General features: G+C 45.9%; 1 pseudogene; it reads left to right on the forward strand.

Annotated features, from left to right (window-relative positions):
- Nucleotides 1–1088, forward strand: LOC123521675 (annotated as a pseudogene).
- The last annotated feature ends 8633 nt before the right edge of the window (nucleotides 1089–9721 follow it).

A 9721-nucleotide genomic window follows, 5' to 3' on the forward strand; every position in this document is an offset into this window, starting at 1 on the left:
ATGCAGGGCATGTTAACGAGGGGAGACTGTGATTTGTACTAGGGCGGGGAAGCTTCCTCTGTAGAGCAGCCACAGGTTTTCACTTGTCCTCATTGTGGGAAAATGGGCTACATGGAGACATTGTTTCAAGAACCCGTTACTTGTGAATGCACAGAAACAACAACAGAAGCGATTCGTTCAATATGTGTAGCATTTCCTGGAGGCGACACTAATCACGTCACAGCTGATTTTGCAGATCGTTTTACACTTGAACACAGAGCCCCTAGAGATTTAGATGAATTACATGTTGTTCAATATGTACGGGGAATGTTTCGCGCTGGCTGGAGATTAGGAGGTCCGCACGCTCCTATTTCAAACCCGTGCTCTACTGGCAGGTCTACTGGTGGACTTTCTTCTCCGCATTCATATTCGGCAAGCAAGAGGGAAGCCATGGATCCTCTGGCTGAGCTTTGATCTCAGCTATCAAGCGTGAGCCGCTCTGCAGGAGGGCAGCTTAATTCTTGTGGCCCTTCAGCTTCTCAGTTACAACAGCTGCAGCTGCAGCTGCACAGCAGCATGCCAAGGCAATATGGCAACAACTGGAGACCGCAGCCAACGCAACTCAGCATACTAGCCCAAGCAGTGTCGCCACTACAATCACACAATCCATAGCAACAACCAACACATTTAATGGAGAGAGCAGCCAGCAAGCGGTCCAAAGTTGCCCATTTCTTTTAATAATGCTGAATGGTCCTGAAACTCTGAGATGGAGCGCCAGTTCGTGGATGGCGAGCACGCAGACCACAACCTGTTTGTCCAAGAGCTCCTTCTGTCCACTTTAGTGGGTGAAGAAAGCTTGTCCTCAGACGAGGATGAATGGGGGAGATGGCAGATTTGGGTGCTATGGGCTGTGTAAAGCACAGCGCAAACTGCAAGTTGCTTGTTGCTAATCCAGTAGACATCCTTACCTCCGTGGCTTGAAAACTGTGGCTTCCCCAAGAATCGAGTTTCTGGAAGTGGTTGCAGTCTGGATTCAGGGAGGTTCCCTTGCCTAATGGGGTAGAGGCTGGGAGTCCACTCATGAAGCTGTCATGGAGAGCTCCTTGGGGTGCATGGAGGCTCTAGTGTGCCTGCTTGGAGTGGAGTGGGTATTGCTGGTATCTCCCTGAAAAATCTGCACCCTGCTTTAAGGCACCGAGGAAGATAAGGAACAGTGGAAAGAGGTCCACAGACAGAGGGTGGACAAGGCTTATGAGGGGATCAAACTGAAAGGCTGTACTTCCTGGGCCATTGGGCTGTCTGTGGCAGACTTGGCAGAATATAAGCAGTTGTATCCCATTTCCACCACGATTAAGGGACTTTATGGCATAAACGAGGACGTCTTCCTCAGTGTCCTGTGCATCCGTAGACAGAATGGAATCTCAGACGTGGTGAAGGTGACCCCGACTCCTGAGCAAGAGGCCCGATTGAAGAAAATTGCAGACACATTTGGGGGAGGGGGTGTCCAAAAAGAGCTGTAATTTTATTAGGAAGCTGATGATTTGTACTTCTTATTACTACATGTTAGCAACCTCAGCTCATCTAAGGGTAGGTCGAAAGTCATAATATAAAGGGGAGAGGATGGCTAGGCTGTCTACAGAGGTCTAAACTGCTCTCAAAGAGATGACGCAATGACCCACTGCATGGCTCAGTTTGGTTCAAATCGAAGAGTTGGAGGAGAGAGAAAGGCAGATAGGATCGCCTGGAGCCTTATGAAAGGAGCATCATGTTCCAAACCTGAATTTGATTATCTTGTTCAATGTTCAAATGTACAGAAAGGGTATTTAGGAAACCCATATCTGTTCTAAAAGGTATAAATAATGGGCATTGGTCTATATTTTTAAATAATTGTAAAGCTTGAGAAAAGATCTGAAGAAAGGACTGTCTGCAAGCTTTATTTCCATCACATCAATGTCCTCTTATGTCCCTATTTTGCTCCAAGAGTCTGATTGATAGGAGCTATCACAATTTGCAGGTGGATTGGTTCAAGAGCCAATGTAAGGGCCCTTTTGTTCCGCCTGAGCTAAGAGGGGGACAGAGAGGCTACCGAGTAGGCACAAGGCAGATGGAGGGTTGGGCTCAGAATGGATTCTGGTCTCATGCTATATTTCTCTTGCTCCTCTTATTGAAGTTTCACAATGAGAAAATGTGAGTCTTTTTTTTGGGGGGGGGGTCAAAAATGCCAGTATTGAGTTTGCATTGAAGAATTTCAGTGGTGAGATTTGGGTGCGTGTCTGAGCACGGCCAGGGTTAGCTAAGAGCAGGAGGGTAGGCTAGTGGGTAGTTTGTACTTGATATTGGTTTTCAGAGGTCCTGGTACATATTCAGCCGCCTCTCCTGTCTTTTCTGCAGATACCCATCTCTGAAAGCCCCTCCGGTGTGCCACAGGATGTGCAAAGAAAGCTGAAGTCAAATGACAGGAAAATGATAAAGGTAACCAAAAATTAAGGTGAGGAAGAGTAGCCAGAGAACTCTGAAGAGAAGGAGGTAGGGTGATGAAAATGGACAGGTAAGGTGATCTGTGGGAGAGGGGGGCCCTGGGGGCTGCAGGATTTGCCTAGATTTCTCATGGATTCACGTGGCCTCCTCGTAGTTACGGGCACAGGGTGAAGGGATGTTGGACAAGGCGAAAGAGCCGGCGCCAGGAGAGATGTGTGCAGAGAGAAAGCCTCTGGGCACCACCTTCCCAGATGAGCCCACCAACGTAAGGTCAGTTGTACCCTCTGTTGCCTCCATCGGCAGGAGATTGCAGCCCTGGTTTGCTGGGAGGACCACACGCCTTGTCCTCTCCAAACGGTCGGTCACCCGTGGGAGAGGCTGGCCTCCACTTGCTGGGTCTTTGCCACGGGGAAGGGGGTCTGGGCGCTTCCCAGGAGGAAGAAAAGTGGGAGAGGGCTGTGGAGACAGTGCCCACTAGGTCTTTCTCTGGACGCGTCCATGATGGAGGTGCCTGAAGGGTGGCGGCTCTGGGGCATAGGAGGGGCGCTCCTGGCTGGGTTCCTGTGTAGGTGTGCTTGCTTCCCTGGGGCAGGCCGGCACCAACTCTCCTTGCTTTTTAAAATGTATCTTTAACAGTGACCTTGCGGACTTGTTCCCCAAGTTATTGTGCCTGGTAAGTGTACTCTTTTATCCCTGACTTCTCCACCTGGTATAGGATGCCACTCACACACTGCCCTGAATCTCCTAGCTCCCGCCCAGGTTAGATGTTTGGATCTGGCCTTGAGCCCTCATAGGAGGATGAGCCCATGAGGGAACCTGACAGGAGCTATGGCCTTTCTGCACAGCCCTCCACTAGCTTCTGGGACCCCTGGCGAAGGCACCAGAGAGCCTTCCCGTGGAATTTTGAGGAGTCTTTCACCCTGACCTTCCCTCTGTCTTGGGCCCATCCTGTCCCCTGAGCATCCAGTGCCATCCTGTGGTCTGCCCTACTGACTTCCTCCTCCCTTCCTCAGGCAGGTCAGCAGTTACCCCATGCCACTGTCCCGGACACTGAAGACCGTAAGCACTTACCCGTCTGTAAGATGAGAAGGCAGGATCAAGCAAGGCTTGGGGTGGTGGGTGAGGATGTGATAGCAGCCTGGGTCCTAAGGACTTCTTTGTTTCCAGGGGAGCATCTTTGGATCTGAGACCCTAAAGAATCTAGTTTTGAAATCCTTTAAACAGGAAGCACCCTTGGGGCCCTCAGGCAGGAGGACTAGGATAGGCCAGGCCATCCAGTCACGGGCTTGCTCATTGAGAGGTGCTTTCAAGTCTACTTCAGGGTGCAGATCCCAGAGAACCTGTCTTCTTCCCTGCTCCCCCTTCAATCTATGATTTTGGTGACCGACAAGCTCTCCTGGATGCTTACCATGATGATGCCTGCTTCTCCCTGACCTTCCCTGCCACCCGGAGGGCCCCGTGACTCCCAGAAAAAATGAGCCAGTCCTCCAACTTCCGTTCCTCTTTTCCTCCTAGATCCAGCTTGGGCAAGTACGTCAAAGGTAGTCGGAATATGACAAAGGTCAAAGCCCCCAGTACGTGTGAGCAGGGAGATTAACAGGAGGCCTGGAGGAGTCAACCACAGGGGTCAGTTCAGTGATGCAGCCCCTGACCTTCTCTTCTCCTCCCTGCGCAGTTCCACGGACTCAGCTGCTGAAAAGCACCAAAAGGGAGAATGTTGACTTTCTCCGGGTGTTGCCCCCAACCCAGCATGACCTCAGCTCCTTCGTGGTGGACATGTGTGTCTACACCGTGAGCACCTGCTTCCTCCCTGAGGCTGGCCCAGGGAGCAGAGGTGGGTGGGAGGTTTATTGGGATCCTGGGAGCCTGAGCTGAATTTCTCTTTCAAGAAAAGATGCTCTGCTTTTCTGCCAATATGCAGTTCAAGGAGAGTGAGTATCGGCAGAGACTCATGCCCCCACGCTCACCCCACTGCTCCCTCTCAGAGCTTCCCGGGCTTTCCTCATCCCTTCCCTTCCTAGTCCCTCTTCAGCTGCCACCCTGCTCCCAATCCACTATTGTCTGACCTATGTCTGTTTCTGCCTATTCCCCCACAAACCATGCATTAGAGACACAGGTACTTGACTTTGGTGGCTCAGGTCTCCATCCCACACCTTGGGACATCAACATTTTGGGACATCTCTTAGTTTCATTTTCAAAATGGACTAGTAATGGCCATCTCTCTGACTGATGGGCAAAAGGAGGCAAATGCACTTGTGAAGCGATTGTCATAGGATCTGACATGGAGTAGTGGTACTATCATTGGGAAGAGATTTTCGCTCTTGTTGTCCTCCCCAATGCTGACACCCCTAGAATCTCTGTGAACAGCAGTCCCTATGTGCCCCCCCCACTTCAATGTGCCCTCAGAAAATCAGACCCTCGATGAGTGTGTAAAGCGTGGAAACTCTAATGGGTTTTGTGTTTATTGTCCTTGAAGTGCAAGGAATGTGTGAGGCTTGTGGCTGTACCTTCACCCGGACATTCATTTTGACTACTGGCAGTGATTCCAGTTTAGTGCTGTGTTTTGGGGTCCCTGAGGGAACACCCATCCCAGGGTTTGGCCAGAGAATGGAATGGTGACACTACATTCCTATGAATTTCCCCACCATTGAATAATTCCAAAAGGTAGATCCCTGGAGCAGATTGGCCTAGTGGTTAAGAGTGTAGGATATGGCATAGTGACTTCTCCGACTGACTCCAACCTTCACTAGCTATGGAACTTTGGTCAAGCTGTATGACTTCTGTGAGCTTCTGTGTCTTGGGCTGTTTAAAGGTAAAGGCAGGTATGGAACTCTAAGGTGTAGGAAAGCTATAAATCTAGTGAAGGTGACAGGCAGTTCTCCAAAGGCAGGTTTTATGTGGGGGGGAAAGGTACCAGCCAAAGAGTCTGGGAGGCAAGTAGAGTAGTGGATGGCAGGAACGTGGCTGTCAGATGTGGGCAGGGCCATTGTTGTAGATGTGGGGTTGTCCATCTATCCTGATGTCTGAGGTCCATTCTCTCTCTAGCACATGCATTATTAAGGACCAACGAACTCACTGTGACTAAAGTGCTCCCCAAAGAAACCCAGAGTGCCTTCTTCACTCCAGGGCCCAGTTTTGTGCCCCACCCCCTTCCCAGGAGCAGCAAATCCTGCAGGCACTCTTCACATGGTCTGGTAGGAGTTTCCAGTGGTCTCAGTAGGGATTTTCGAAGTGGGAGGGGATGGCAGGGGCTAGAGAGCGAACGATGGAAAACTCAAGGGTCATATGTTTTCTTTATTTCACTCATTGTCACTATGGACATCTTTCCCACTCAGTATCTATATTGTGCCACGTAGGTGTTTCCAACAGGTGCAGAGACTTTCTGAATTGCATGGACTCGGTGCTTTTCTGGGCACACTCAGGGTGTCTGGGAGTTTCCTTCCTCCCTCACACAGGAGGCTGTGCTCATTCTGCTGCTTTTGTCACCACAACGTTACTCGGAGGCATGCTTCTGATGTCACCTTGTGTGGTCATTGTGTTCCCTTTGGTCCTGGTGGATGTAATTGTCCTTTCGCCACCCCAGGTCCCTTTGTGACAACAACTCGGATGATGCCATAGCCTCACAGGTCTTGGCTCTTTCCATCATGAGGACCGGTTTTCAGGCCATGTGAGCGGAAGCCAGATGGCCTGGGACTGGCACTCAGAACTTCTCCCTCCAGCCTATGATTGAGGTCCCAAAAGAGTCCTTCATGAAGTGACTGAAGTTCCTACGATGAAACCTCCAAAGGAGCCCAGATTCTGGCCATAAGCATCCTTATCATGTCCCTCCTTCCTTTGGCCATTGTTTTATGCATTTGTTCCACCCAGTTTCACTGTTCCTTTTAAAAATAAAGAGTGATGTTGTATGTTATGTTAAATCCCTGCAGCGTCCATTTGAGTCATGCGTTATCATCACTGCTTACATTCTACAGGGGCTACACTCGAGTATTGAATCCTCTGAAGAACATAAAATGGGAAACTGTGATAGCAAATGACTAGAATGGGGAGGTCAAGGAAGGCCTTTCTGAGCATTGTACACCAAAGGAACAGCCAAGGCAGTGGTTCTGAGGTATGAACAAGTATGGCGTGTGTATGGAAAAGCTTGGTTTACAATGTGCATTAGGAAAACAGTGGTAGGAGATGCAGTCAGAGTGGTAGGAAGGCCCAGCTCACAGGAAGTCTTGTAGGCCATGATTAGAGCTATGAGATTTATTCTTCCTATGATGGGGGTCATTGGGGAGCTTTAAGAAAGCAATATTATAGTCTACTTTTGTTAAAAGCTTACTATGAATGCTCCTTGGATGATAGACGGAAAGACAGCAACAGTAGGAATAAGGATAGGAGGTAAGAGACAACTATGATTCTACAGGTGAGAAGTTCCTGGGACATGCATGATGTTTCAGGGAATTTCCCCTGAAAGTGGACTCAACTGGACTTGCTGATGGAGTGTATGTGATTGGTGAGGGATAGAAAGGAATCAAGCATGTCACTTAAAGCCTCAAGTCTGCCAACTGTGTAAGGCTTATGCTTGAGATAGTGGAGGGCTAAGTTTGCTGTGGAGCCAGGAAATTGTGTTTTCGGTTTTAGTGATATTGACGGTGAGGCCTCTGAAGCTCCTGAGGAAGCTTTGGCTATAGGAAAATGACAGTAGTACAGCTTAATACAATAGTTCAATCAATGAATACAAGTTGAGTACACTAGAAGAAATACAAAGATTTAAAATCACCTTAATTGAAATATAAACTGTATTCAATATACTACACTTGTCTGGGGTATACAGTTTAATGAGTTTGGATGAGTGCATTACCCACCTATTGATACACAGGCTTTTAAGATTCCTCTTGCATTCCTCCAGAATCTCATGTTATCATATATAGAGAAATGCATACACATTAAAGAGTTGGAGAAAGATACAGGGCAGTCAAAGATAAGTCTGAATGATGTGCAAAGTCCATGAGGATTTGCACTTTGAGGAAGGACATTGGTTAGGAATTACATTGCGTTCCCTTTAAAATATGTGTTGTAAATCTGAACCTGTGGCACCACCACTTGGCTGGTCATTTTGTTGTATTTTGGTAGCTGGTATGTTGCTTTGAGGCTGGAAGCTATGCCAGTGCTGTTTAAAATGCCAGCAGGGTCACCTATGGTGGACAGGTTTCAGCGGAGCTTCCACACTAAGACAGATTAGGAAAAAAGACCTGGCAAAATTTTACTTGCATGTGTTAGCAATGACATTTTCTACAGTTTGAGCATTTTGTTGGGTCACTTTCCTTTGGAATGAGTACAAATATGGATCTCTTTCAGTCCCTTAGCCAAATAGCTGCCTTCCAAATTTCCTGGCATAGACAGATAAGTGCTTCCAATGCTTCTTTAGCTTGTTGAAACATTTCAATTGTTAATCCATCAATTCCCGGAGCCTTGTTTGTCTAATGCTTTCAGTGAGGCCTGACCTACTTCCTTAAATACCATTGAGTCTTGCTCATATGCTACCTACTGAAATGGTGGAATATCAACTAGTTCCTTTTGGAACAGTGACTTTGTGTATTCTTTCCATCTTCTCTTGATGCTTCCTACACTAGACAACCTTTTGCCCTGAGAATCTTTCAATGTTTACTTTTTTTTAGTTCTTCTTTTAAAATATGCTGATTGTGTTTTTTCTTTTTGAATCTCAAAATCTAGGTCTTTACACATTTCATTATAGTATTTTACTTTGTTTTCTTGAGCTGCTCTTTGACATTTTGTATTCAGCTCTTTGACTTCATCATTTCTTTCATTTACTTTACCTACTTTAAGATTAAGAGCAATTTTCAGAGTCTCTTCTGATATGCACTTTGATTTTTTAACTCTCTTTTTAATGATCTTTTGCTTTTCCTGAATGGTGTTCTTGATGTCGTACCACGGGTCATCAAGTTTTCTGTCATTAGTGTTCAAGACAGCAAATTTGTTCTTCAGATATTCTCAAATTACAGGTGGGATAGATCCAAGGTCGTATTTTGACTCTCGTGGACTTGTTTTAATTTCCTTAAGTTTTATCCTGAATTTAAATATGAACAATTGATGGTCTGTTCCACAGTCAGCCCCTGACCTGGTTTTCACTGCTGATATTGAGCTTCTCCTCTTTTCTTCCCAGAAGTGTACTCAATTTGTTGTCTGTATATTCCATCTGGAAAGGTCTAAGTGTTTTATGTTGTTGAAAAAAAGATATTTACTATTAACCAGTGGTTGGTCTTCCAAAATTCTATTATGCAAACTCCAACTTAATCTTCTATCATCAAGGCTATATTTTCCATCTCCTGTTCTTTCTATCTTCTTTCCAATTTTTTCATTCTAATAGCCAATGATTATCCATGGAACTTGATGGCATTAAAAAATCAAATTTCCGACTGAAATGTTGATAGAATTATTCAATCCTTCCAATACTAGCTTTTGTGGTTTGTGGATAAATTTGAATAATAGTTGTATCGATCAGATTTTCCTAAGACCCAAGTGAGCCATGCAGTAGAGACCTACAGAGACAGCCCTGTGATGCGTACACTACTTTTAGATTCATGAGAGTTTTCACACCCTGGCCTGTGATCTTCCTGAATTCGGCATCATTGTGACTGACAACTTGAGTCTGAAAAAGTATTTATGGACTAGCTTAGGATATATGGGTTAATATCGGGTCTGGACTTGACCTGGAATGGGCTGGAATGTTTTCTCAGTATACAATTGCTCTTTGATATAAAGCTTTCTCTTACACATATATGAGTGTCTCTAGATTTGTTTCTCTAGTCTATCCTTACTAATGCAACATACATCCAAATAATTGCTCTGAAGAACAGGCCTTGGAATTGTCAGAAATAAAATTTAGTAGAAGGATCTTTAGAGATCTTCAACAGATGGAGGAAATAATTGAAAACCTAGAAACCCTACACCAAGTAGAACTCCAGATGATAATAATAACATAATATATTGAGAAAATATGGAGAAATGACAGAGTAATAAAATTGAATAAAAAGAAAGCTGAATTCATGAGCTTGAAAAAAAATTTATACTGCAACTGATGAGAGGAATAATCAACAAAACAAAGAATCTAAAAACATCATAAGAATGATGTGTGGCAACCGCTGAAGACAAAGCGGGTAAATAAGCAAATGTGGTGAAGAAAGCTGATGGTGCCCGGCTATCAAAAGATATAGCGTCTGGGGTCTTAAAAGCTTGAAGGTAAACAAGCGGCCATCTA

This window comes from Echinops telfairi, unplaced genomic scaffold (assembly GCF_000313985.2).
Source record: "Echinops telfairi isolate 266 unplaced genomic scaffold, ASM31398v2 ScPeMD7_34;HRSCAF=130, whole genome shotgun sequence".
NCBI classification, from domain to species: domain Eukaryota; kingdom Metazoa; phylum Chordata; class Mammalia; order Afrosoricida; family Tenrecidae; genus Echinops; species Echinops telfairi.